The sequence below is a fragment of the Schistocerca nitens genome, chromosome 3 (assembly GCF_023898315.1).
Source record: "Schistocerca nitens isolate TAMUIC-IGC-003100 chromosome 3, iqSchNite1.1, whole genome shotgun sequence".
Lineage (NCBI taxonomy): Eukaryota > Metazoa > Arthropoda > Insecta > Orthoptera > Acrididae > Schistocerca > Schistocerca nitens.
The window spans coordinates 694,772,404-694,797,261 of record NC_064616.1 but is presented as its reverse complement, the minus strand read 5'-3'; the positions used below and the strand labels follow the sequence as shown (position 1 = coordinate 694,797,261).

Below are 24,858 nucleotides of genomic sequence, written 5' to 3'. Positions count from 1 at the left end.
AAGTATATAGAAATGATTCTGGCATTACATTATATTTGCTAACGTTCTGAAACACTAGTCAGACATATTACAAGTGACATTTAGTCTGCTTCTTAGGACTGCAATGGAACCAACATGGATTGAAGGTGAAAAATTTGCTACTTCATCAACACAAGAAATTTTTGACTATTTACTACAAACACTTGACAGAGTAAAATCAACACCTTGGGTATTCTATTACTTATCAAGATCTTTTGATTCAGTTAATTGCAAGCTATAATTCTATAGGTCGGGAGACACTGCATTCAATTTGATAAAATCTTACTTAATGAACAGGTGCCAAAAGCAAGAAATACAAGAGGGAAGAGTAAGAAATAGTACTCAGATATGGGAATGATCCTAAATGCAATGCCACATGGAAGTGTTCTAGAGCCACTGCTTTTCCTAGTTATATTAATGAGTTTCCTGATGAAATCAAACAGAAATCCATAGGATTTGTGGATGACACTAACATTTTAAATACAGGGATGGATCTAAAAAAGGCTAGACATGGAGCTGAATGAGTTTTACTTAGACTAGATAACTGGTTTAAATACACTAAATCACAAAAAATAAATATCACAAGCCTTAACAACAATCAACCAAAACACAATCAGTTGGTGCTCAAAACTAATGAGAAACAAAACTGAGCAAGTAACCCATAAAAAATTTCTTATTTTCCACCCCAATGGTAAATTAAGATGGACAGAGCACATCAATAGCATAAGGAGTAAATAAAATCGAAGCACTGCAAAATTTAGCCAAATTGCTGGTATTTAAGTATGTAAAATATTTTACTTTGCACACTTTGAATCCATTATGTCATATTGCACAGAGCAATATATGAGCTCCTAAATATTTAAACAATATACACAGAGACAGAAGGTGTCCTTCCTAAGTGTCATTGGACACATTTTCTCTGGAATTTTGTCAGATATTTGTAATTTTGTTTTTGCTGCGTGTAGATTGAGTCTCTGATGACTCTTAGGAGGGATACCTGGTATATATATCAATACAAAACAAGATGCTGATGAAAACTAAGAACAGCTCAACACAGAACAAGCCTTTATGAGAAAAGTGTAATGCATATGGTGAGATACCTAAATAGATGCCTTCCAAATAGTATCAGCCAAAAAAAAAAATATTAATGCCTTTAGCAGATGGTCAGACAAATATTGGAGAAAACCCATTTCATTCGTTCAATGAATTTTCTGATTGTTAGAAGGTGAACTGAAAAGTATGACGTACGCAAAAGTAAAAAAATAAGAAGTAACTGTCAATCAATTCTGATGAACAATATATATGTATGTAAATTTAAACTCAAGGGACTTAGTCATAAGCTGTAAATAATAACTTAATACACTGTAAAGTGTGATCTGTTTATTATGCTGTAATCTGTTCTCTCTCTCTCTCTCTCTCTCTCTAAACTGTGGAGTACACTCTGTAAATGTCATTGTATAATCCAAATTTGGAGGCTTTTATGTAACGATACAACATGTATCAATTGAAATACATCAGATGGCTGATTAAAAACATAAACACAATACCTACAAGAAACACTATTAGAGTAAACTGAGCTTTCGAGTTCCAGCTTCTGGCACTGTGTGCAAAAGTATAAGATGTTATCATTTTGCTTAACTAAATATTTATTTTAAAAGGGAACCTCAACATTTGGAGAGGTGGCAAGAACACTCATCTGAAGCGAGAAAGTGCATATAGAAGTAGAATACATTTTATGAAGAGAGAAATTTTAATTATATCATGTGGATTCACCTTTCATGCAAACACTTCTGATCTGAATATCTTTCATACAATGGAAATGCACCCTTACATTTGAAGCTGTCTGTTGAAATTATATGAATGCAGGCAATTCTGAGTGCATCAAACTAAAGCATCAAGTCACAGCTTCAGTGTTTAAATGGTCACTAAAACTGCCTTATTTATGTAACATCAGTTCTCTTCCCAGTACTCAAAACACCATCAAATTCTGAACAAGTGATTTAGTCAAGGTTTTAAACACATATGAGGGTAACCCCAAAAGTAAGGTCTCCTATATTTTTATAACTACATAGACTTGTTTATTTCTGCAATGGTTTACATCAGTTTACAGCTTGAACATTTAGCTATTTTTCGACATAATCACCATTTCTCTCGATGCATTTTTGTAGACTCTACGGCAATTTTTGTATGCCCATGTCACACCAGCTCGCCGCCATGCTGTTCAGAAAGTTACGAACCTCTTCTTTCACCTCGTTGTCGGAGTTGAATTGCTTTACGGCCAAATGTTCTTTTAACCTAGGGAACAGGTGATAGTTACTGGGCGCCAGGTCAGGTGGGTGATTATGTTCCACTGAAACTGTTGCAGGAGAGCAACGGTTTGATGAGTGATGTGTGGGCAAGTGTTGTCATGGAGAATGTGTATACCCTTGCTCAACATTCCTCTTCTCCAGGTCTGAATTGCCCATTTGAACTTTTTCAGAGTCTCACAGTACCTGACAGCATTAATTGTGGTCCCAGTAATTCAGCTGCAATGACGAGGTGAAAGAAGAGGCTCGTAACTTTCTAAGCAGTACTGTATATCATAAAAAGACTTTCTGTCAGAGTAATGGTTAGCAGGTTGCTTAAGTTGTGTTGAAATGCAGAAGAAACAAAGAATTAGACATATAACAACAACCAAAAACAGGTTTCATTACAGTATTGTAGACAAAATACACTGTCTGAGGAAAAAGTGAAACACCAAAAAGACATGGTTGGATGCCAGTGTAACTACATACACAAACACACCATCGGTAGGAATGTAAATGATTAAAGTTTCCAAACTCTGTGATAGGTGAAACAGCCACCAGAATACATTAGTTCTGTTCATGGTCAGTGCTGTTATGTGACCTGGTCAATTCTATAGGACATGGTTGGATGTCAGTGTAACTTCATACATGTACACACCATCGGCAGAAATGTAGAGCTGCTGAACTCTGTGATAGGTGAAACAGTCACCAGAATGCCTTTGTTCTGTTCATGGTTAGTGTTGTTACATGACCTGGTCAGTTCTATAATATGCATGTAGTGCCAGAAGTTGAGTGGTCCCTGTGTGGGCTATAGAGATAGCATGTCCTCATGTTAGACAGTGTTATTAGCACTCGACAGAGTTTGAAAGGGGCGTCATTGTGGGTTTCCATTTAGCTGGCTAGTCAGATCATACAATATACAGATTTATGGGACATTTGGATGTGATAGAGGCCCAGAGTTGGACTGCATGTGAATACAAGGGCAGGCATGCTTGTCGTCAAGGTTTCAGTTGACTACATGTGATCACCACAAGGGAGGATTGCTATATTGTGCACTAAACCCATGGTAACCCTTCCACATCTGCAATTTTCACCTGATGAATAGTAATGGACTCCCTGCAACATTCTGTGTCATCCCGTATGATTGGTTAGAAACTAGCAGCAGACAAATTATGAAATTACTGCCCTATGCATAGGCTGCTGTTAACACCAAAACTCAGTCTGCTGCATCTGGAGTGGTGCTGTGACTGGGAAGCATGGATTGTTGATAAATGGCATCCATTGTGTCCATTGATGAATCACAGTTCTGCACACCAAGTGAGTTTATGCAGAGGTTAGACCAACTGACAACCATTTGGGAAGATGACAATTCAAATCTGCATCTGCCCATCATGACTTAGGTTTCCTTTGACTTTCTTAAATTGCTCCAGGCAATTTATGGGATGGTTACTTTGAAAGAAGATGCACATTTTTCTTCCCCAGCCTTGAAACAATATGAGCTTGTCTGTCTCTAATGACATCAATGTCAGTGGGGTGTTAAACTCCAATCTTCCTTCCTTCTTATAGTTCTACACTGCACTGGATGGTCATCATAGGTGAATATGGTAGTGATCTGGAGAGAGATTGCATTCTTTCAATATTTTGGAGAGGCACAGCAATTTTACACCTGGCATTATGGTGTGAAGAGCCGTCGGGCAGGACTTCAGCTCATGGCTGGTGGTTATTGAGGGAATTCTAATGGCACAACAGAATGTTGTAGATAACCTGTGTCCTCATGCATTACTTCTCATGTAACAGTTTAATGGTACCATTTTTCAATAAAACAATGCTCATCCACACACTTCATGTGTCTCTATTACCGATCTCCATGATTTTAGGGAACTCCCATGACTAGCAAGATCCCCAGGTCTGTCCCTGATAGAACATGTGTGGAAACAGATCAGACGTACACTTCATCCCAGTCTTAGTATGCAGTATATCTAGGAGCAGTTATGATAGCTGTGGACTAGCAGGTCTGACGAGAGGAAACAACAACCTTATGACACCCTTCCCAACCAAATCAGTGCATGCATCTGGGACACAGGGGTAACATCATACTCATAAATGTGCTCATACTGTAATGCTCTCTGCAAATGTGTCTTGATTTTATGACCATTGAAGTAACATCACATAACCTCTCAATCTGTGAATTTATATAGATGAAAATTTCACATCTGAATCCTGCAAATCAGCTTATGCATAGCTCTGTGCTACATTTAAAACATATCATGGCTCCTTTTTATCAACATATGTTGTGTAACCTTTGCACTCTGTTCAATAAATTTAATGTCAAATTTCCTGTTGAAAATATTAAAACCTTGGTAAAATATTAATCCATAACGTTGAAACTAACAGAAATAATTTTGATGCAGCAGGCATATGTAAAATGTAATGCACAGAATGCATAGAGTGTTACATCAGACATACCAGCAGATACAAATCATATATCAAAATTGGAATGAAAAACAAGAAATCTGCTTTTGTATGTCACCTAATCAAAAAAAGGCACACGATCAAAAGCACAAGTTATAAACTTACCACCTTGCATAAAATTGAAAAATGCACCCTAAAGGACATTGTCAAAGAAATGGACATCTGTAATTGTGTTTGCTTTTTAGTCCAAGTTTTCCGCCCTCTGCTAGCTCCTTCTCTTACCTTTTTGATGCAACAGCTTCTCTTATTCTACCAATATGTATGATGCACTAATACTGAAACAGGGGTCCCTATTGTGTAAGTTTCATAAGTTTATCAGCATATATTTTATTTATGATGAGTTGGATATGTATTTTTCTTATGACAAGTTCTTATCATACATTATTCATAATTATTCCATGTATAACTGCTAATTCCTTGCTCCAAGATGCTTGTTGCCTGTTTTTTATAGTCAGTTGTGTGCACTTGGAAATGGCTTAAGGGCTGATACTGGTCATGGAGAAATTTTGGTGCCACTGGTTGTCGTAATTCAATAAAAATATTTCTTTCAGTTGGATATATCCTGTGTCCAAAGAACAATGCTGGACAACATGATATGTGAATTCAAAACATGTTATCACTTTAAAGTGAAAATATCACACACACTACTGTTCCTAATTAAAAACATTACTACACAGATCTTCAATGAGCATAAAATAACCTTTCTCTATGTCCTGACATTCCATACACATACATAAGTTTACCAGATAATCCAGAATGCTTGTACCCATTTCATCTGTAGTGTGTACAACATTTTTACATTGGAGCCAAAATATAGTCTGAAATTTTCACAGGGTATGTACCAATAACGGTAAAAAATGATCAGTTGCTGATAAAGCAACATCTAGTGGTACAAAATTATTAACACATGCAATAGTCATCAATGACTGCAGAATGAAACACAAGATAGAGTGAATCATATTTCAAAGTACATTTATCTATCAGCAACTACATGAGTCTCAAGAGATCGTCACAAGTGGAGGAAAGATATGACTTAGTTTCACTTCAATAGCTGTAGTTGGTAATTTATTTAGTTGAAGAAAAGAATTTTACACTACAGAAAGTCAGAATTTCAGCAACATTTGCAACTGTATGGCTCAACTATGAAATATAAAGTTCCACCTACATGCATGAAATTATGTTGTCAGTACAATGCAATATGAGAGTGACAACTGATACATTAAATTCAGGATCACCACCAGACAAAGCAAATAGTTTCTTACATTAAACAAGGCATCCCTCCATACATTGCCACTGTAGCATATCACACAACACAAAATTACGTTCTCAGCTGATTTACTGTTACTCACATTGTTTAACCCTCGAGCAGGTGCGCCTGTGTGTAAAGTGTGCCAACAGCAAATGATATTGTCGTGCACAGTTCCATTGTTGTTTCACAATAGCAAGCCCACTACCTATTCCTGCATTATTGTTTCACCTAGCACAGTGATAAGTTGTGTTGTAATAGGTTCATGTGAGTTTCAATAATTTATAATAAACTGTGAGTGTGTCATCTTAGTGTACAATGTACACCACGTGCCTGGTCATGTAAGTAATTTTTCCATCACTTTTGTTTCATTCCTTTTTAATCGAATCAAAAGATAACATGTGTCAAGCAGGTATATCAGTGTGCAGGGTGAGATCAAAGCTGACAGACAATGAGCTTGATCGGTTACTCAACGAGGATCCAATGTTCAACTCTGTACCAGAAAACAAAAATGATGATGACTGAAGAAGATGAGGAGTTTATCACACGAAGTGACCACGATTCAGATTCTGATCAAGTCCACAATTCAGATGATGACTGTAAAGAGCCACTCTCCACTGGTAGTATTTTTATTGGGAGGGACAAAACATGTAAATGGAATAAAATATGTCCTAATGTGACTTTGAAAACAAAAAGAACATTGTGATAATATTCCCTGGACCTATGCATGTTGCCAGAGGGGTCACAAGTGAAATAGAGGTTTTGTAGACAATACTTAGCCTGGAAATGGTTGATGAAATTGTAAAATACATGAACATACCCATTCAATTTAAGAAAGGACATGTACAATATTCCAGAGAAAGGAACACTAAGGAAACTACAAGGTGTGAAATAATGGTATTGTCAGGTTTGCTATATCTCATTGGGACTAAGAAAGCAAGCCACACAAATGTCATTGAACTGTGGACAGTAGCTGGTGCTAGTATGGAGATTACGAGAGCTGTGGTAAGCTACAGAATACTTTTGTTCCTTATACGATGTATCCATTTTGAAAACAAAAGTACAAGGAAAGAAAGATGAGTAACTGATAAACTTGCTGCAATAAGGCAAATATTGGATGCCTTTGTGGTAAACTGCAAGAACGCTTATAGTGTAGGATGATTGTGACAGTAATTGAAAAGTTGCAAATTTTCCGGGGTCGCTGTTCTTTTGTTCAGTATATCCCAAAGAAACCAGTGAAGTACTGGATAAATATTTTCTTTAACAGATTCTAAAACGTTCTTCACTAGTAATATTGAAGTATATTGTGGAAAACAACCTAAAGGACAACACGATATTTCTAATTCTCCCTGTGATATTATAAGAAGGCTAGTTACTCACACTAAAGGCTCAGGAAGAAATTTTACACTGGATAATTGGCACACTCCCTTTTGAAAAAGTGACTAATGTTCATCAGCACATTGAGAGAAAACAAGCTCAAGAGCCCACAAGAATTTTTACTTAGGGAACGTAGGGCTAGCCACTCCTCTTTATTTGGTTTTCAGAATGATATGACGCTAGTTTTGCATGTGCCGAAACAAAACAAAACAATTATATTACTTTCAACTATACATGATTTTGGAACCATTGACAAAGTTACAGGTAAACCAAAGATAGTTTTGGATTACAATATAACAAAGGTAGGAGTCTATGGAGTCGATAAACTGGGAGGTGTGTATACCGTTGCACAGGTGACAAGAAGATGGCCATTGGTTATATTCTATGCTGTAATGGATATAGCAGGAATCAATGCTCAAATAATTTTTCATACAAATGAGGCAAATACAAAAAAGAAGAGAAGAATTTTCCTGAAAGATTTATCACTGTCTGTTATGAAGCCTCAGCTATTGGAAAGAGCTAATATTCCTTCACTTCCTGCCGACATTGCAACTTTCCTCATGCAATACAAAGACCAACATGTTGAAAGAAGTGAGGAGCCTACCACCAAGTAAAGAGGTCAGTGTGTGACATGTGGATGGGCAAGAAACACATCTACTATCATAAGGTGTAGCTCATGCCATAGCAAAGGACATGTAAAAAGCAGTGCATACATGTGAGAAGTGTAAAGCATTTCTTGAAAATGTGCAAGACAATTTACTGTGTAGATGGAAGGAACTTTGTGATAACTGATACTTCTTCAATATATACAGCCTTTATCCCTTTATATTGCAATGAAAGAGTGTTTTTGTTCAGTATGTGACCAAAAAAGTGTTGGAATAGATTGATATGTCAGCTGCAGCAATAGAATTATATGGAAGTTTCTTATTTGTTTAATCAAATAGTAAATTGGCAATGTAATATAAGAATATTTTTTGTATTGTTGTTTAAATAATCCAAAATTAAACTGTGATTTTGCTCATACATGTTTCTCTTGGTAGCATAATGACAGCTTTTGACTACATGTGTACAAATTGCTCTGCGTGCCCACTCATGATGAAAATCGGTGCACCTACTCGAGGGTTAATAGTGTACATTCCTCTGACATCAGGATCATTAGATATAGTGTAAAATATTTATTTATTCATCGAAAAAAAATCTTTCAAGATTGTAGGACACAGAACAAACACAAAACAAAACTGTAACACAACACAACACAGTCCGGATGCCATGAAGTGTACAGGGTGCAGCCAACTGCATGTCGGCACTAATGACTTGTGGCACTATGGATTGGAAGAGATTCTCTCTGGTTTCTGGCAGCTATCTGAGTTGGTGAAGACTGCCAGTCTTGCTAGCAAGATGAAGGCAGAGCTCACCATTTGCAGCATTATTGACAGCACCGATTGCAGACCTTTGGTACAGAGCCAAGTGGAGGGTCTGAATCAGAGGCTCAGACGGTTCTGTGACCGTGTAGGCTGCAGATTCCTCTTCTTGCGCCATAGGGGGGTGGGGTTTTGGGTTCCACTAAATAGGCCAGGTGTCAAAAACACACAGGAGGCAACTACATGGGTAGCAGGGGCTGTGTGGCATGGACTGGGCGATTTTTAGGTTAGAAAGTCTCGGGAAAGATCAAAAAGGACTCCAGTCTCAAAGGGTACAGGGTGAAGAAACGATGAGAATCGAGCAAGCAACAGTTGGTATTGTAGTTGTAAATTGTCATAGCTGTGTTGGAAAAGTACTAGAGCTTCAAGTGCTGATAGCAAGCACCGAAGCTGAAATCATTATAGGAACAGAAAGCTGGAGATAAAATCTGCTAAAATGTTTACAGAGGCGCAAACCCTGTTCAGAAAAGATAGATTAAATAAAGTAGGTGGTGGTGTGTTTCTGTCTGTTGGTAGTAGTTTATCTTGTAGTGAAGTTGAAATAGATAGTTCCTGCGAATTACTATGGGTAGAGGTTATACTCAACAGCAGTACCAAAATAATAATTGGCTTCTTCTACCAACCCCCCGACTCAGATGATATAATAGCTGAATGGTTCAAAGAAAACTTGAATCTCATTACAAATAAGTACCCCACTCATACATTTATAATTGGTGGAGACTTCAATCCACCCTCAATCTGATGGCGAAAATACATGTTCAAAGCCGGTGGTAGACAGGAAACATCTTCCGAAATTGTACTAAATGCTTTCTCTGAGAATTACTTTGAACAATTAGTTTATTAGCCCTCACAAATTGTAAATGGTTGCAAAAACACACGTGACCTCTTAGCCACAAACAATCTTGATCTAATAGGGAGCACCATGATGGATACAGGGATTAATGAACACAAGGTCATTGTAGCGAGGCTCAAAACCATATCTACCAAAACCACTAAAAATAAATGCAAAATATATCTGTTTAAAACAGCAGATAAAAATTCGCTTGATACCTTCCTAAGAGAGAGTCTCCATTCCTTCCAAGTTAATTATGTAAGTGTAGACCAGATATGGCTCAAATTCAAAGATACAGTATCAACAGCAATAGATAGATTCATACCACATAAGTCAATAAGAGACGGGACTGATCCACCATGGTACACAAAACACATCAGAAGCAACAAAAAAAGCATGCCAAATTCAGGAGAACACAAAATCCCCAAGACTGGCTAAGTTTCATGGAAGCTTGCAATTTAGTGCGGACATCTATGCTAGATGCTTTTAATAGTTTCCACAATGAAACATTGTCTCAAAATATGGTAGAAAACCCAAAGAGATTCTGGTCGTATTTAAAGTACACCAGTGGCAAAAAAACATTCAATACCGTCACTGAGTGATAGTGATGGAAATGTTATCAATGATGGTGTCACTAAAGTGGAGCTACTAAATACAGTTTTCCATAATTCCTTCATGAAAGAAGTCGAAGTAAATATTCCAGAATTCAAAACCAGAATAGCTGTTAGCATGAGTGACATAAAAGTAGATATCTTAGGTGTTGCAAAACAACTCAAATCACTTAAGAAAGGCAAGTCTTCCAGTCCAGAGGGTATACCAATCAGGCTCCTTTCAGAGTATGTAGACACAATAGCGCCTTTCTTATCTCTCATATACAACCACTCACTTGACGAAAGGTCTGTTCCTAAAGACTGGAAAGTCACACCAATATTCAAGAAAGGAAATAGGAGTAACCCATTGAATTACAGACCCATATCACTGACCTCAATTCGCAGTAGGATTTTGGAGCATATACTGTACTCGAACAGGGATCTCAGATCGATTCCATATTCCCAGATTCCCAGAAAGCTTTTGATACCGTTCCTCACAAGTGACTATTAATCAAATTACATGCATATGGAGTACTGTCTCAGTTGTGTGATTGGATTCATGATTTCCTCTCAGAGAGGTCACAATTCATAGTAATAGATGGTAAATCATCGAGTAGAACAGAAGTGATATCTGGCGTTCCGCAAGGTAGTGTCAGTGTCATAGGCCCTCTGCTGTTCCTGATTTACATAAATGATCTAGGTGCTAATCTGAGCAGCCCCCTTTGGTTGTTTGCAGATGACGCTGTAATTTACTGTCTAGTAAAATCATCAGATAATCAATTACAATTACAAAATGATCTAGAGAGAATTTCTGTATGGTGTGAAAAGTGGCAATTGGCACTAAACAAAGAAAAGTTTGAGGTCATCCACATGGGTACTAAAAGAAATCCAATAAATTTTGGGTATACGATAAATCGCACAAATCTAAGGGCTATCAATTCGACTAAATACCTAGGAATTACAATTATGAGCAAGTTAAATTGGAAAGACCAGATAGATAATATTGTGGGGAAGGCGAAACAAAGACTGTGCTTTGTTGTCAGAACACTTAAAAGATGTGACAAACCCACTAAAGAGACATCTTACATTACACTTGTCCATCCTCTGCTGGAATATTGCAGCGCAGTATGCAGTATGGGATCCTTACCAGTTAGGATTGATGGAGGACATCGAAAAAGTGCAAAGAAGGGCATCTTGTTTCGTGTTATTGCGCAATAGGAGTGAGAGTGTCACTGATATGATACGCGAGTTAGGGTGGCAGTCACTGAAACAAAGGTAGTTTTCTTTGTGGCGAGATCTATTTACGAAATTTCAATCACCAACTTTCTCTTCTGAATGCAAAAATATTTAGTTGACACCAACCTACATAGGGAGATACGATCATCATCATAAAATAAGAGAAATCAGAGCTCGAATGGAAAGATTTAGGTGTTCCTTTTTCCCATGCACCGTTCAAGAGTGGAATGGTAGAGAAGTAGTATGAAAATGGTTTGATGAACCTTCTGCCAGGCACTTAAGTGTGAATTGCAGAGTCTATAGAAAGGTCCCAGAACTGCTCTCATTAATAAACGGTCACAACGCCCAGGTAGTACTAGGGACAGAAAGTTGGCTGAAACCAGATGTAAACAGTAATGAAATCCTAAACTCAGATTGGAATGTATACCACAGAGACAGGCTGGACGGTGAAGGGGGTGGTGTGTTTATAGCAATAAGAAGTGCAATAGTATCGAAGGAAATTTCCGGAGATCCAAAATGTGAAATAATTTGGGTGAAGGTCATGGTTAAAGCAGGCTCAGACATGGTAATTGGATGTCTCTATAGGCCCCCTGGCTCAGCAGCTGTTGTGGCTGAGCACCTGAAGGATAATTTGGAAAATATTTCAAGTAGATTTCCGCACCATGTTATAGTTCTGGGTAGAGATTTTAAATAGCTGGATATAGACCGGGAGACTCAAACATTCATAACGGGTGGTAGGGACAAAGAATCAAGTGAAATATTTTAAAGTGCTTTATCTGAAAACTACCTTGAGCAGTTGAACAGAGAACCGACTCGTGGCGATAACATATTAGACCTTCTGGTGACAAACAGAAAACTATTTGAAACAGTTAACGCAGAACAGGGAATCAGCGATCATAAAGCGGTTACTGCATCAATGATTTCAGCCGTAAATAGAGATATTAAAAAAGGTAGGAAGATTTTTCTGTTTAGCAAAAGTGACAAAAAGCAGATTACAGAGTACCTGACGGTTCAACACAAAAGTTTTGTCTCAAGTACAGATAGTGTTGAGGATCAGTGGACAAAGTGCAAAACCATCGTACAATATGCATTAAATGAGTATGTGCCAAGCAAGATCTTAAGAGAAGGAAAAGAGCCACCGTGGTACAACAACCGAGTTAGAAAACTGCTGCGGAAGCAAAGGGAACTTCACAGCAAACATAAACATAGCCAAAGCCTTGCAGACAAACAAAAATTACGCAAAGCGAAATGTAGTGTGAGGAGGGCAATGCGAGGGGCGTTCAATGACTTAGAAAGTAAAGTTCTATGTACTGACTTAGCAGAAAATCCTAAGAAATTTTGGTCTTATGTCAAAGCGGTAGGTGGATCAAAACAAAATGTCCAGACTCTCTCTGAACAAAATGGTACTGAAACAGAGGATGACAGACTAAAGGCCGAAATACCAAATGTCTTTTTCCAAAGCTGTTTCACAGAGGAAGACTGCACTGTAGTTCCTTCTCTAGATTGTCACACAGATGACAAAATGGTAGATATCGAAATAGACGACATAGGGATAGAGAAACAATTAAAATCGCTCAAAAGAGGAAAGGCCACTGGACCTGATGGGATACCAATTCGATTTTACACAGATTACGCGAAGGAACTTGCCCCCCTTCTTGCAGCGGTGTACCGTAGGTCTCTAGAAGAGCATAGCATTCCAAAGGATTGGAAAAGGGCACAGGTCATTCCCGTTTTCAAGAAGGGACGTCGAACAGATGTGCAGAACTATAGACCTATATCTCTAACATCGATCAGTTGTAGAATTTTGGAACATGTATTACGTTCGAGTATAATGACTTTTCTGGAGTTTAGAAATCTACTCTGTAGGAATCAGCATGGATTTCATAAAAGACGGTCGTGTGAAACCCAGCTCGCGCTATTCGTCCACGAGATTCAGAGGGCCATAGACACGGGTTCACAGGTAGATACCTTGTTTCTGGACTTACGCAAGGCATTCGATACAGTTCCCCACAGTCATTTAATGTACAAAGTAAGAGCATATGGACTATCAGGCCAATTGTGTGATTGGATTGAAGAGTTCCTAGATAACAGAACGCAGCATGTCATTCTCAATGGAGAGAAGTCTTCCGAAGTAAGAGTGATTTCAGGTGTGCCGCAGGGGAGTGTCATAGGACCGTTGCTGTTCACAATATACATAAATGACCTTGTGGATGACATCGCAAGTTCACTGAGGCTTTTTGCAGATGATGCTGTGGTGTATCGAGAGGTTATAACAATGGAAAATTGTACTGAAATGCAGGAGGATCTGCAGCGAATTGACGCATGGTGCAGGGAATGGCAATTCAGTCTCAATGTAGACAAGTGTAATGTGCTGCGAATACATAGAAAGATAGATCCCTTATCATTTAGCTACAAAATAGCAGGTCAGCAACTGGAAGCAGTTAATTCCATAAATTATCTGGGAGTACGCATTAGTAGTGATTTAAAATGGGATGATCATATTAAGTTGATTGTCAGTAAAGCAGATACCAGACTGAGATTCATTGGAAGAATCTTAGGGAAATGCAATCCGAAAACAAAGGAAGTAGGTTACAGTACACTTCTTTGCCCACTGCTTGAATACTGCTCACCAGTGTGGGATCCGTACCAGATAGGGTTGATAGAAGAGATAGAGAAGATCCAACAGAGAGCAGCGTGCTTTGTTACAGGATAATTTAGTAATCGCTAAAGCGTTACGGAGATGGTAGATAAACTCCAGTGGAAGACTCTGCAGGAGAGACGCTCAGTAGCTCAGTACGGGCTTTTTTTAAAGTTTTGAGAACATACCTTCACCGAGGAGTCAAGCAGTATATTGCTCCCTCCTATGTATATCTCGCGAAGAGACCATGAGGATAAAATCAGAGAGATTAGAGCCCACACAGAAGCATACTGAGAATCCTTCTTTCCACGAACAATACGAGACTGGAATAGAAGGGAGAACCGATAGAGGTACTCAGGGTACCCTCCGCCACACTCCGCCAGGTGGCTTGTGGAGTATAGATGTAGATGTAGATGTAGGTGTAACCACATAGATGTAGATGTAGATGTAGGTGAAAAATACAATATTATTTCAGTAGATACATAAATTTTAGATATTCACAAAATAAATTGCACTACTTTCAGTAGCGGCACTGTATTGTTTCAAGCCTCTTGTATCTCAAATGTTCCAAAAATTCAGCTACTGAATAGAAGCAATGGTCTTATAAAAAGGTTCCTTAGTGTTTTACAAACGAGTGTGAATGACAATGTTGAAGAGTATTATAAATTTGTATACCACTGTTTATTGTGGAAGTTTTGTAGGCTGATATCCTTACTGACTGGACATGAAGCATTTCCTTTTATCTTATTTCATATTCATGGATATTAAAATTTTCATTTGTGGCTTTCAAATTCTTTCAAACACACTTACAGTTTTCTTGTATGTATATATGAGGTTTGGAACTTTAATAGTGGCAATTATTTATTTACAGCTCATACAAAATAGGTACTTCTTTCAAACTTTTACTGGCCTTCAGAGTAGTCACCAGTATTGTGAATAACCCTTTGCCAGTGATGTGGAAGTTGTAGGATGCTCTTAGCAGTGCCAGTTGTGTTGACAATTCTAGCAGCGCGGTCTATTGCCCGATGAATTTGTAGCAGTTCTGAAGTGAATGCCATGATGTGTTCAGTTTATAAATCAAGTTGAACTTACAAGGCCTTAAGTTGGGGTAGTTCAGTAGGTGGTACAGCACTTAGGAGCCCCATCAGTCAAACAAATCGGTAACAGCTTGCACTGTACATGCTTCAGCATTGTCCTGCAAAATGATGGTCAGGTCCTACAAAAGTGTGATCACTTTTGTCTCTATGTGGTTCATTTTTGGAACACAACCTATGAGCAGCTTAGAGACAGTGATATTTTCTGCAGGACCTGACCATCATTTTGCAGGACAATGCTCAAGCACGTACAGTTGACTGATGGGGCTGCTAAGTGCTATACCACCTACTGCACTCCCCTGACTTAAACCCTCATGAATTCAACTCGATTTCTAAGCTGAAAGAAACGCTTCACAAAACTCACTTCAGAACTGCTACAAATTTGTCAGGCAATAGACCGCACCACTCGAACTGTCAACACAACTGGCACTGCTAAGAGTATCCTACGACTTCCACATCGCTGGCAATGGGTTATACACAATGCTGGTGACTACTTTGCAGGTCAGTAAAACTTTGGAACATGTTTCTATTTTGTACAAGCTGTAAATAAATAGTTGCTACTATTAAAGTTCCAGCCCTCATACATGAAAGGGGTAGGACTGACAACTTTTGAAAGAGAGGTTTGCAAGAATTTGTTTGTTGAACATGTTGCATTGCTCTTACAGTTCTTTTCTGTGTTAGGAAAATCAGTGAATTAGGTGATGAATTACCCCAGAATATAATTGAGCAAAGTAACCAATTTAGATAGTTCTAATACTTGCTTTAAAAGAGAGTAATTGTAGCCTACAAAATATTTTATTAACTGTTCTATTTATTTTGTTTTTATGTGTATGCCATCTAAAGTTATTTTGAAGCCAAATGCCTAAAAAATTTGTTTCCAGAGAAGATAAAATTTTGTTGCAGTTTATTGCCACACTGGTGTTGCATGCATCACCTCTTAAACAGAAATTAAAGAAACATTGTTTTTTTCTTGTTTATCAGTAGTCTATTCCACTAAAACCATCTATTTAGCTGTGCTGTAGTTTTATTTGCAGCTGCTTGTAGCTGACTTAAAGTGTTTCCTGTAGTATGGATGCTTGTGTCATCTACACAAAAAGTATTAGTTTGTGAGTCAATGTTTAGGTCTACACCATTTATGTATAGGAGAAAGAGGATTGGCCCAAGAATGGATCCCTGAGGGATTTCTTTTTTAGAATTTCTGCATCCGAGAAACATATCCTAGTATTTTGATTTAGTTCATGTTTTATTTGTATTTTCTATTCCCTGTTTGTCGAGTACAATGTGAATCATTTTAATGCTGTGCTCTTAATGCCATATGCATGGAGCTTGTCTAATATGTCAAAGGCTTTACTTAAGTCTAAATGAAATGCCAGTGGCACTTTGTGTTTTGTCCATTTTTGAAGGGTATTATGTATAAAATCATAGATTGCACTAACTCAAGTACAATATGTAATTAATATCTTACTTCTTCTTCCTCTTGGCTCTACAATCACTGACGTGCCTTGGCCTGCACTAGGACATCATTCCATTCATCCCTGTTTGCATGTCTTGTATCTCCATCCTATGACTCCAGTAACTTTTAACTCTTCTTATATGACATCCAAGTACTGAAGTCATGGTCTTCATCTGCTTTTTGTTTCACAGAGTTTTGCAGCAGTGCCATTTTTGTTGGGCTCTCATGTTACATATGAAAAACATGGCCAACCCATTTCAGGTGGTTTATTTGAATGAACTTTATGATTTCAAGACCTTTATATAATCTGTAAAGTTCAAAATTATAAGCTCCACCTTCATTAGTCGCCCCATAGATTTTGCATATCACCTTTCCTTCAAAACATTTCAGTACTTCTTTACACTTTTGTGTCAGTGTCCAGGTTTCTGAGCCATAAGGTAATACTGGACTTATTAAAGGTTTATAATGCTGACATTTTTTTCTCCTGGACAGATCTCTTGACTTGAGTTGTGGGGCCAGCTCACAATAGCATTTACTAGTTACATAGATGCACCGCTTTGTTTCCACACTGACATCATTCTACGATGTTACCAGTGTTCCCAGACAGACAGCTTCACTAACAGATTCTGTTTGCTCTTGGTCAATCTCTAGCGTTGTATTTATTTCTTGTTATGTTATTTACATTTATTTGGTTCTAGTGATCCACTAGTATGCGAAAATGAATGCACATGACCTAAAGTGTGGAAACAGATACAAAAATATTCCTAGTACACAGTAATACATACAGAGAAAGATCAGTATTTTATTCATGAGATGATAGTTATAAATAGATGTGCATAGTCTATTTTAGGAAATTATTTTATTATAATTTTAAAGAACACAAGATTAAAAGTAGTTTTTAAACTATGTGAATACTTTCTGTTTGGTCAAATAAGCTTGTTTTACCAACACTATCAATGCTGTCTTAAGAAAATAAGTACAATTAAAAGCTTCTACTTACATGTGATCTAACTCACTTGTATTTAACTGATATAAACAGCATCACTAATGAAGAAGCACTAAAATACTTATGAGGTCTCAAAGAGATCAAAAAAGTTGTCATATACAGCTGTGGTTCCTTGGTACATTAGTGGCAAAGGAACATAAATAATACTGCCACAAGAGGTATGAATAGTACTTTACTGCCATGTATTAGGAAACACATAAGTGCGACTGACACATACAAAGTAAGAGAACAGACTATCATTCCAGAGAGAGTCCACACTGTACACTGCTACCCGGAACCATACTGATATTTTTCACTCTCATATTAGCAGTGTTATTGATTGAGTCCCCACAGAGTTTTCCCCTCCAACCGCCCCCCCCCCCCCCAAAGTGCAATGAATGGGAGGAGATAAGGAGCACCAGAAATTTTCATGCTTGAGTGCAGTTTGCAGCTGGGCAGGGCATGAGTGATGTATCTGGATTGTGACATAGATTGTGGAGAAATTGTCTGTAGTTGGCAGATGACACTTGGGTGGTAATCTTGCAGATGCAGGGGTAAGCAGCAAGGTCACCCTTGTGGGATGTACCAGTGTTGGCTACTAGACCATCTAAGGCGGGTTTGTAATGGCAGTTAGGCCATCAGTACTCTGATCTGAAGCAGGGGGTGGAAGTCATGATGTGCAGGATCCTATTGATTGAGAGGCATTACATGAGTCTGGCCACATTGGAATCAGAAGGAAATGGTTTGGTGTGGGAAAACTGGCATTCAATATATCTGTTGCCTAACTGATGGCTGTTGTGGTTGGTGTTGATGACAAAGTGCTCATTGACTGACTTGATGGAGATGACTTGAGGAAGAAAGCAATGATTGTAAATGTTGATTTTGAAAGTGTTTACTACACATGGGGGGTGGAGGCAATGTAGTGGGAGTAAGCTTGGCATTGCTGGTGTCTGGTAGTGTCCATGTGGGCCTTACTTGGTTAACCAAGACAATGGAATGTTTACCATTAAGTATAATATCAAATGTGATCATGTCACATTGGACCACTATATAGGAGCTAGAGTGAGGAGGGGGGGGGGGTTAATGTGGGCCTGATAATGTCATTTGCAAGGATAGTGCCTTGTGCACAAACAAGCAAGGCATGGAGTGTTGAGTATGGGGGGGGAGGGGGGGTGGAATGTGCAGGAGCACTATATTTTGGCACATATGTGTGAAGGAGGTCGGGATCATTGGGGAGGGGTATTTGAGTGCAAAAAAAGGCAAGGAGGAATAAAGGCTTGTCCCACATAGGAAGCATGAATATCTTTTTTATACATTGGACATAACTGCAGCAATACCCATGGACAGGCTCCTGTCCACAATTTGTGATGGCACACCAGGGCGGCCTTCAGAGTCCAGTGCCATTGTTTGACCAGTCTGTCACTCTGTGAGTGGTATGCTGTTGTGTGGTATCTATGGGTGCTACACAGGTTGCACAGTTCCATGAATAAGGTGGACTCGAATTCATGTCCCTGGTCACTCACAATAAAAAACAGGCAGCCAAAACGGGAGATCCAAGTATGAACGCTTTGCTGACTGTTTCTGTCATGATGTCTCTAGTGAGTGTGGCTTCCACAGATTGCATAACTCTGTCTATGATGGAGACAATATTTAGGAACCCTTTTGATTCTGGGACGGGTCCAATGAGGTCTATGTGGATGTGTTGGAAATGGCCATTAGAATTACAAATGCGCCTTGTGGGGAACGTGCAAGGTGGCTGACTTTACTCCTTTGGTGGGCCACTTTCTTTATGTTTGGCCAGCTGAACCATTCTGTTATAAGTTTCATCACTGGACAAATTTTGGGGTGTTCAGGTGGTTGAACATGGTTATACAGAAAAGGGCAGGTGTGTCTGGGTGGAGTCTTTTCTGAGAAAAGACACAGAACATGTTTACTAGATCCCAGACAGCAGTGGTGTTTGAAGTATAGTCCAGTGTTTTGGGCATAGTGTAGGACAGTGATCTGCTGGTCATGGGATTGTGCATCGGCAAGTTGGTGATATTCTATGTGCAATGTGGTCATGGATATTCAGAACAGGTAATTGATGATGACATTCTCTGCACCATTAAGGTGTCTCAGATCAGTGGTAAATTGAGCAATATAGTCCAGGTGGCAGAAGTGTCGGAGGTGGAATTAGTTAATGGATTTTTAATGGCATCCATAAGGGGCAATAATCTGTATAGATTATATGGGAGTGGTTTGATTTGATTTGATTTGATTTGATTTTTTATTGGTCCAGTTTTATCATATAGCACAAATTGTACAATTGATATTGGACAGGTCAAAGATAAGTTACAATAATACATAGTATTAGCAATTAAAGTTAGGTACCTACTACAATTAATTTTGTTACTTATTCAGAAATTCTCTGACAGAATAGAAACAGTGCTTTATTAGAAATGCCTTTAGTTTAGCTTTAAATATTGGATGAGTAGTATTTTTTATTTCCTCTGGTATCTTATTGTGTAGTATTACACCAATGTTAATTATGCTCCTCTGATAGGTGGTTGTTCTGTGATATTTTTGATGTATATTTGATTCCCTTCTGGTACTATAGTTGTGTACACTTTTGTTCTGTAGCAGTTTGCCTGTTTTCAGGAGGTAGTCCCTAGTGAACAAGATAGTTTCATAAATGAATAAACTTGGAACATTTAGAACACCAAGCTCAGTAAAATGGGATTTACAGGACTCCATCTTTTTAAGGCCACAAATTATTCTTAAAGCTCTTTTTTGCATTCTAAAAACCTTTACACTGTGAGTTGAGTATCCCCAGAAAATGATCCCATATCAGATTAGTGAGTGGAACTGTGCATAGTATGCCTGCAATACTGTTGTTTTGCTTGTTGTAGCCTTTAAAATTCTTAGGCCATAGCACACAGAAGATAGTTTTCTACACAAGTTATTTATATGTGTGTCCCACTTTGAGTCTTGCTGAACCCAAAGACCCAAGAATTTTGTGACACTTACATTTTCTAGGGGATCATTTTTTAATTGGGCTTGAATAGACATCTGATTAGTTGGAGGAATTAAATGAAAATCAACACACACAGTTTTTTCAGTATTTATAATGAGTTTGTTTTTTGTGAACCACTCAGAGAGTCTTTTCATAGAACTTTCTGCTGTGGACCACAAAGTTTCTGGACTGGATCCAGTGAGCAATATGCTGGTGTCATCGGCAAACAGGATAGTTTTTGTGGGACTCATATATTCAACTAAGTCGTCCACATAAATCAAGAAGAGTAGTGGACCTAGGATTGAGCCCTGTGGTACACCATATTTTATTGGTAATTCCCTAGAAAGAAAGGAGTTGTTTGTTGTTTTATTCATTTTGTGGAATTCATACTGAAGTGATACTTTCTGCCTGCGGTTTTTTAGGTATGAACACAACCAGCTATGTGCTACACCTCTTACTCCTCGTCTTTCTAATTTTTCGTGCAGAATGTTGTGGTCCAGGACATCGAAGGCTTTTGATAGATCTAGAAAAATACCTGCAGCTAATTTATGTTGATCAAGGGATTTTAAAATGCAGTCTAAGAATTCGAAAATTGCTGTCTGTGTAGATTTAGACTTTCTAAAACCATGTTGTTGTATTGTAAGAGGTGCATAGTTATTTATGAAACTTAAAAGCCTGTCATAGAAGAGTTTTTGTAGAATTTTTGAGAGGGAACTTAACTGTGACATGGGTCGGTAGTTTGATATTTTTTCAGAAGAACCTTTTTTTAGCAGTGGTGAAACTTCTGCTATTTTAAAAATATCTGGGAATACACCAGTTTTTAAAGAGAGGTTGAAAATTTTTGCCAAGGGGTTTGCTATGTGGTGAGCACATGCTTTTAATATGAAATCAGGTACTTCATCAAGACCACTTGACATTTTATTGCTTAATGATTTAATTTTACTCATAATTTCATTGGGGTTTGTTTCATACACATACATAGAAGCATTGAAGGTCACTGACTTGCTGGAGAAACTTGGGACTGGTCCTTGACAGTGTACTTGAATGAGGTCTTCAGCTAGTGAGGTGAAGTATTCATTGAATTTTTCCACAACTGAATTTGGGTCTGTGACTTTTGAGCCTTCTAGTGTTAATGATACATTCTTTTTCTTTGGCACTGAACTACAAGTTTCTTTCTTTATAACTCTCCACGTGGATCTCATTTTGTTAGATGAGTTTCTTATCAAATTGTCATTCCACATAATTTTCGCCTCTTTGACTACTGTACCATAGATTCTTTTGTAGGCTTTTGAATAATCTGCGAATTCTTGGGTTACTCTATATTTCTTACAAGAGTACTGCAGAAATCTGTTTCTCTCACTGGAAATTTTTATGCCTTTAGTTACCCATTGCTTATTATTGTTAGGTTTTACTGTTTTTACTACTTTTGGAAATGCTACATTAAAATAGTGAACAAAGATGCTCTGAAAACTCATGTACATGCTATCAACATTGTTCTGAGTGGCTTTTGACATTATCCTGAAAGTAATGTAGGGCTTTGTTCACCATTCAAATTGAAGGTGGACCAATTTTGTTGAGAATTAGACAGTTTTCATGAGAAGAGATGCAGGGGTTGGGTAATGCTTCCAGGTTCCAGTTGAAGGACACCCCTGATACAGAAGTTGCTTGCATCCATGGTGATTGAAAGGTGTGCATTAGGAGATGAGTCAGCTAGGATCATGGCCTTAACATGGTTGTCTTTGATGCTGTTAAATGTTTGTTCCATGCATGAGGTGGGGCTTGCCAGTTTTATTTTTGCCCACCAGTACCTCAGTTAGAGGACCGAGGTGGTGGCGGCATTAGGGAGATGGTGTCAGTAAAAGTTGATCATGCCTAGGAAATGGTACTCCACAGGGATGGTAACAGTTTGCTTTGATGTGCTTTCTTGGGAGTGAGAAGGATACCATTAGCATCAAAGAGGTGGCCAACAAAGGTTACCTCAGATTGCTGCAACTGACATTTAGAGCATCATTAATGGTCATTTCATTCTGTGCTAGTGTATCAAAAACTAGTTTGAGGTGGTGCTCATGTTTGTCTGGTGTGTTGGAGAAAATGAATATCATCAAGATATATATAGCAGGAAGGTAATTAGAGGCAGATGCCATTGATAAAGCATTGCCAAGTTTAAGCTACAGTTTTAAGTCCATACAGTATGAAGAGAAATTGAAAAAGCCTGAATGGTGTAATGAAGCAGTCTTTGGGCAATGCTGATAATGGGTCGACAAAGTAAAACACCATGAGCCAGATACAGTAGTAGCTGATAAGACTTTATAAGTATGCCTTCTTGCAGTCCACCATACTGAAAATTGATGCACCTGTGAGAGAATGTATAAAGTCTTGAAAGTTAGGAATTGGATACCTGTCGATTATGGTGTATGAGTTTACAGCACTGTAATCATGCAAAAATGTCAAGTACCATCTTTCTTTAAGATGAGTTTAAAGGGTGACACTGAAGCACAGGTACACAATCGCTGCTTTTAATCATTCATCTATGGTAGCCTTTGCTGTGCATAATTTATGTGGAGGTAGGTGGCACACTCATTGTCAAACAGGCAGACATGTGGTGTTGATGATCTGGTGTAGAGTCCTGTTAGATAGCGGTGCATGAGGGAGGCCTATCAACTCCACCACCAGTTTCATGCAGAGTATCTGAAAGTGGCACATCATTAATTTTGGGTATGATATCCAGTTGGCTGATTTAATTGATCTGCAAGTTACACTGTGGCTCTGTTGGAAAAGAGCTATGACAATGTGTCATAGGTTGAACTTGACATAGGTGAGGGAATGTGAAATCAACGTAAATCAATAAGATCACACTATGCATTTACCATGCATCATGACTGTAGCAATATGCTGGTGGAGACCATCATTGTCTTCCTCATTATTAATGTTGGAGAGGTGTATGTTGAAATATGTGTCTGGAGTGATAGAATCTTGTAGATGGTGGTGAGGCTCTAAGAGAGATGCTTGTGAGTACCAACAGTGAGCAAGCTAGAAGGGATCAATGGGGATCCTTGGCAGTGTGAAGCAAATTTGTCACTGACAATGACGATAATGGCTCGACCACTGTTCGGACAAAGTAAAACACCATGTGCCAGATACAGTAGTAGCTGGTATTGTTTTAAGTAGACTGTACTGAGGACAGTTTCTGTGACATTGTAGACACTGAAGGTCCATGGCAATGAAGAGTCAGAGCCTAGACTGGTGTCAATGGTAGCTGAGCCACACAAATCAATTGTATTGTTGTTTGCCACATGAAGTTGAAGGTATGACTTAACAGCAAGAGGGGTGTACCAGTAAGGGGCATGGTAATGATGTCAATGACGGCATCCACAAGCAGGTAGCTTTGTTTTCTGCAGGCAAACACACACAGGTGACAGCCACGAGGTCACAGTCATGATGCTTCCTTGACACCCATGTTCTGCATATGGACACAGCTTGATTGATGGGAGCTGCTGTTGAAGTTTGGGGATGCACATGGCAGTTGGCGGTTGACAGTTATGTGCTGCATCCTTGAACTGAGAGTGAAACCGGCATTAGTGCAGGAGGGTGGGGGGGGGGGGGGGGGGGGGGAGGCAGATGAAATTGGACTGCTGGGAGAGTGAGGCTGTGTGTCAATACACCAAAGGTCATTGTTCCCCATGAAAACTAGTGCTGTTGTCTCTGGTGGGGTTGGGTGAACTTGGTCAGCCTTGGCACTGTCATGGTGGGTCACATGGCAAGGCAACTGTGAGTCAGCATTTTGTGCATTGTTACCTGGATAATTGATGCTTTCTCATTGCTGGCCTATGGCATGTATTCTATCCATGAGTTGTGCTTTCACATCAAGGGATTCCTGTTCATGCAAAATCATGGTGAGTTGCACCTGTGATGGTAGTTTGATGAACCACTAAGTCCACAGAGTCCAGTTAGGCATCAGGTTCATGTCTACCAGAGTTTGGTGACACCATAGCTGTGAGAGGGTGATGTTATCAGTGGCTTCATCATAGATGATCTATTTGAGCTGCTGTTCCAGTGTCTACGACAAACATTGGAGCAGCAGTGACTTGACGTATCATACTTGTTTAATGCAGGCAGGGTGAAAAATAAATCACTAATCAAATCTGCATGCTCACCAAGACATCTTACGAGAATGAAAAATTTAGCACTATTGTCAATTATTCCATGGATGGTCATAATA

General features: G+C 38.7%; 1 protein-coding gene across 2 annotated transcripts in view; it reads right to left on the bottom strand.

The window, feature by feature from the left end:
• Positions 1 to 24,858, bottom strand: part of LOC126248664 (glutamate receptor ionotropic, kainate 2-like) — a 542,085-nt gene that overhangs the window by 50,415 nt on the left and 466,812 nt on the right. The gene's annotated exons all lie outside the window — the stretch shown is intronic.